Genomic DNA, 6,070 nt, shown 5'->3' with positions numbered 1-6,070 from the left:
GTCCTCATTCCATTTCCCTCCAAGTGCAAAGTGCATGCTGTAATACTACCAGAACCCATACCACATCTCTGACATTAACATCATCAAAAATGTCCAAAAATACTTCACCAGAAGAGCCCTTAACTCCTCCACTTGAAACAGAACACCCTACGAATCAAGACTTACAATCCTAGACAGTGTTCCCTCTAATTTTTTTGCGGGGTGGGCGGAAAAGTATAGTGTCTGAGCAGCAGTCCCTTTGGGACTGGGCGGCACAGAAATAATAAATAAATAAATAAATAAATAAATAAATAAATAAATAAATAAATAAAACAAACAAACAAACAAACAAACAAAGAAACAAACAAAAAACCCACCCTGTTTTGCCTCAGAGAATTTCAAAATAAAATACTGTACTGTGTGTCTATAACAGTGAGCTCATAATAGGGCAACTCTATCAATATCAAAATGCCACTTAAATAGTTGAGCTAGTTTCAAACTAGATTTTGATTTTCTTTCTCTCTTCCTTACTCCCAATCTTTTTCTTTCTCTTTTCCTTCCTCTCTTTTTTCTATCTGTTTCTCTCTCTTCCTCTCTTCCTCTCTCTCTCCTTCCCTCTCACTCTTTCCCTCTCGGCTTCTGGGCAGGTTTGGAAAACTCTGAGTTGGTGATGATTTTTAAGTGAGCGATTGCTCACTGCTCAGCTTAGAGGGAACTATGATCCTAGATCTTGAAACCTTAGAACTACGATGCCTCCCTCAAACACGATCTAAGTATTGCCCACAAGAGTATATGCTGCAACGCCCTGCCTGTCAATGATTGCTTCAGCTTCAACCGCAGCAAAACAAGAGCACACAACAGATTCAAGCTTAATATTATTTTTTAAAAAATATTAACCACTTAATATTAAAATAATATTAAAGCTTAATATTAACCGCGCCAAACTTGACTGTAAAAAATATGACTTTAGCAATTGAGTTGTCAAAACGTGGAACTCACTACCGGACTACGTAGTATCATCCCCTAACCCCCAACACTTTACCCTTGGACTATCTATGGTTGACCTCAACAGGTTCCTAAGAGGTCAGTAAGGGGTGTACATAAGTGCACCAGAGTGCCTACAGTCCCCTGTCCTATAGTCTCTCCCATATCTATATATCTTCTCTTCTATCTCTTCTATCTTTTCTGCTATTCTCTCTAGTTATACTGTATTTTACTCCTATATTTTTCTCTTCTATACACTCTTTGATACATTCTACTCGTATATATCCTCTATAACCTTCATTGTGTATTATTGTATATTGGATAAAACAAACAAACAAATAAATAAATAAGAATGCTAAGGGCATAGACGCTGCTGTGATTCATCGCGAAATCCTTTCAGTTTATGGAGAGGACGCAATGTCAAGACAGCATATGACAAAATGGGTACAGAATTTCAATTTCAGAAGGATGGAAATTCACAATGAAGACAGAAGTGGGCGGCTGTCTGTAGTAACTGATGATGTGATGCATCAGATTGAAAAAAATCTTCTCTCTGATCGCCGTTCAACAATTTCTCAAGATTTATCTCACCAATTGCTGGGGTTTGAATTTTTTGGCATCCTCTCCACAAACTGGAATGATTTCACAATGAATTGCAGCAGCGTTCATGCCCTTAGCATTCAGGTAATAATAATAATAAATTTATTGTCATTGTCAAAACAACAAATTGTCATTGGCAACGAAAGTTGTGTGACACCCAGAGACCAGTCCCACCATACATAAAATCAGAATAGGTAAATTTAAAAGTAGAATAAAATGTCCCACCCACTACAAATTCCCCACCCTGAACCACTCAACCATCTACATGACAAACCGAGTAATATTGTCCAACAGTTCACTGATGGTGACCCTTTAGTTCGTTGTTAAGTGCGAGCACAGCTCTGGGATAAAAACTATTCAGGAAACGTGTGGTCGGAGTTCTAGTTTTTCTGTATCTTCTGCCAGAAGGCAACAGTTCAAAGAGATTGTAAGCAGGATAAGAAGAGTCTTTGAGAATGGTATGCACCTTCCTAGAACAGCGAGATGTGAAGATGTCATCCAGGGTGGGTAGCTGGAGCCCAATGATGTTCTGGGCAGTTTTAATAATTCTCTGTAGAGCTTTTTTGTTCGCTACAGAGCTGCTCCCATACCAAGCTAGAATGCCATATGTCAGGACACTCTCAATGGTGCTGCGATAGTAGGGCAACAGTAGACTACTCACCAGAGCCTACAAAACTTTTGCCAGACCCATCCTTGAATACAGTTCATCTGTCTGGAACCCATACCACATCTTGGACATCAACACCCTTGAAAATGTCCAAAGATACTTCACCAGAAGAGCCCTTCACTCCTCCACTCGAAACAGAATACCCTACGAAAGCAGACTATCAATCCTAGGTCTAGAAAGCTTAGAACTACGTAGCCTAAAACACAATCTAAGTATTGCCCACAAGATCATATGTTGCAACGTTCTACCTATCAATGACTACTTCAGCTTCAATCGCAACAACACAAGAGCACGCAACAGATTCAAACTTAATTTTAACCGCTCCAAACTTGACTGTAAAAAATATGACTTCAGCAACCGAGTTGTCGAAGCGTGGAACTCATTACCTGACTCAGTAGTGTCAACCCCTAACCCCCAACATTTTTTCCCTTAGACTATCCACGATTGACCTCTCCATGTTCCTCAGAGGTCAGTAAGGGGCGTGCATAAGTGCACCAGTGTGCCTTCCGTCCCCTGTCCTATTTTCTCTCCTTATCTCATTTATCTTTTCTTCCTTTCAAATATGTTCACCTATACTTTTATATCTTTTCTTCTATTCTTTTCTTTACTTATATTATTACATATCTTTCTCTTCAATGTGTATTATGTATTGGACTAGATAGATAGATAGATAGATAGATAGATAGATAGATAGATAGATAGATAGATAGATAGATAGATAGATAGAAAGAAAGATAGATAGATAGATAGATAGATAGATAGATAGATAGATAGATAGATAGATAGATAGATAGATAGATAGAAAGATAGATAGATAGATAGATAGATAGATAGATAGATAGATAGATAGATAGATAGATAGATAGATAGATAGATGCTGAGATAAATTTATCTTCCTGAGCATTCTCAGGAAGTACAGCCTCTTTTGTGCCTTCTTCACAAGCATATTACCGTGTTTCCCCGAAAGTAAGACAGTGTCTTACTTTCTTTTTACCCCCAAAAGCCCCACTACGTCTTACTTTCGGGGTATGTCTTACATTGGAAAAAAAATTGAAAGGGTCGCGTTCCCGAAGGCATCTCCCCAGAGTCCAGAAGGGCAGCCGCGGGACAGGAGCCTCGTGAGCCCTTTTCCAAGTTCAACCTCAGGGCTCCAAGCGGCGTGCATCTGTGGAGCCACAGACGCGTGTCGGGGAAGCGTGTGTCTGGAGGGGAGGAGCCGCTCTGCGCAGTTGGGCAGCCCCACCTGCCTGCCGGAAAGGAGGCGGGCGAAGAAGGGCGCAGCTCCGGCCGCTCGCCTTGGAGCTGGTTGGCCTCGCTGACCACTTGCAGCCGAGCCTCGGCAGGACTCGGTTGCTGGGACGAGCGCCTTCGCTGCAAGCCGCCGCCCGCTCGGCTCGCTTCGGACCAGCGCCGTCCTTTGCTTTGCCAAGCCGGGGAAGAGGCGGTTGCGCCGCGCTGAGGCGAAGGCAAAGGGCGCGTGGGGAGCTTGGAAGCGACGTCATCGGGCTCCCCCCCGGCAACACCCCGTGTTTCCCCAAAAGTAAGACATATGTCTTACTTTCGGGGTACGGTTTATATTAGCTGACCCCCCTGAAACCCCCAATACGTCTTACAATCGGGGGTGTCTTACTATCGGGGAAACAGGGTAGCATTCATAGTCCATGAGAGGTCCTCTGAGATATAAGTGCCCAGAAATTTGTAACTACCAACCCTCTCCAGCTCCTCGCCATTTATGTGCAATGGTGAGTATACATCTTTCTTTCTCCTAAAGTCAATAATCAGGTAGCGTATGACAGTTCACGCTTCGCACTTGGAGGGAAACACAATGAGGACGCTAATGTCTAACCTTCACCACAACACCAGTCAATGATCTACTGAACACTGGCCCTACTTTTTGCTTCTGCTGGCTTCCCGCTACATGATTGTAATACCAGCTTGCCCTGTGAAGTTGAAAGGTTAAAGTTTGCGGAGTTTGGGGAAGAAACTACAAAATCAGGCAATGCATTCCAGGCATTGACCAATCTGTTGCTGAAGTTATATTTTTTGCAATCAAGTTTGGAGCAGTTTATGTTAAGTTTGTATCTATTGTGTGCTTGTGTATTGTTGTCTTTGAAGATGAAATAGTTATCGACAGGTAGGACATTGTAGCATATAATTTTGTGTGCTGCACTTAGGTCAGATCGAAGGCAGCATAGTTCTAAATTTTCTACGGTAGGTCCCAAAGTCAAGTGGCATAAGGTATTCTATTGCGAATAGAGGAGTGGAGGACTCTTCTCATGAAATATCCCTAGACATTCTCAATTGTATTAATGTCTGATTTCAGACAGATAAGCTGAATTCGAGAATTGATCTGGCAAACATTTTATATACTCTGGTTTAAGATTTTGTATACTGTATATTATGTGTTGTGAGCCGCCCCGAGTCCTCAGAGAGGGGCGGCATAGAAATCCAATTAATAAATAATAAATAAAATTACAATATTATCAAAGAAAAGCTATGCAAGATTAAGTTAACCACTCTTCAATGCCTTTTTGGCAATGCTGTTGCAGTGGGCTCTGGCATTTAGATAAGTAGAGTTGAGTACTCCAAGGTCCTTAACTGAGTAAGGATCTTCAACAAGGTGATCATCTAGTTTGTATTTTGTGTTCTGATTATTTTTGTCAATATGTAAGATTGAGATTTGAAGTTGCCATTTGTTTGACCGTCGTGACACATAGTCAATGTCTTTTTGAAGTGTAGCAGCATTGTCCATGGTGTGAAATAGTTTAATATGATCAACAAAGAAAATGCAGTTGTTTATAATATGATTGCAAAGATCCTTTATGTAAAGTAAATGTAAATTTACTTTATGTAATTAAATTAAATTAAGTAATTTATGTAAAGAATGTTGGTCCTAAAACAACCAACCTTAGAGGACACTGCTGTTAACAGATACAGGATGCCAGTATTACTATTGTTGCTTTATATTCCTGTTGTGAGCCACCAAGACTCCATAGGGAGTTGGGTGGCATAGACATTGAATAAATAAATAAAATAAAATGTTTTATAGATGGCATGTGTCACCAAAAAATTATCAAAAATGTTTAAAAATAAATCAGTAAAATGTTCAAAATGACAGCAAATACCAGGTTCTTACTATCATATGTGGGGGACATATACAGAAGCAATAAAATTTGAATTAAGATGCAAACATGATTAGGGAAAGTGTTTGAAGAGAAGCCAGACTTAAAACCCAAAAATATGCTATTAGGCATTTTACCAGAAAAATACAAAATACAAAAAACAAGATACATATTTAATAATACATATAGTAACAGCAGCTAGGATTGTATTTCACAAAACTGGAAAGCAGGAATCATTCCTGGAGATGGGCAGTTAATAAAGAAAAATTTTGGACTGTGCTGAAATGGACAGATTAACATTAAAAGATAAATATAAAATATACAGTATGTGTAAAGATATTGTAAAAGAATGGAATGAGGAATGAAATGATAAAGATATGAAATATCAATATGGGGAAAAATAAAAAAACATTTAAAAATGTCCCCGAGTCTTCGGAGAGGGGCGGCATACAAATCTAAGTAATAAATAAATAAATAAATTAAAAAAAAAAATTAGAAATGAAAAAATAAGATTCTAGGACTAAAATGGAAAGTAATATGTTTATTGGCACCCAAAAAGAAACTAAACTAAAATGTAACAAACTTAGTTAGGAAAGACAATTGGACAGGGGACGAAAGGCACACTAGTGCACTTATGTACGCCCCTTACTGACCTCTTAGGAACCTGGAGAGGTCAATCGTGGATAGTCTAAGGGAGAAATGTTGGGGGTTAGGGGTT

The sequence above is a fragment of the Erythrolamprus reginae genome, chromosome 5 (genome assembly GCF_031021105.1).
Source record: "Erythrolamprus reginae isolate rEryReg1 chromosome 5, rEryReg1.hap1, whole genome shotgun sequence".
Lineage (NCBI taxonomy): Eukaryota > Metazoa > Chordata > Lepidosauria > Squamata > Dipsadidae > Erythrolamprus > Erythrolamprus reginae.
Note: the sequence above shows the minus strand (reverse complement) of the source record.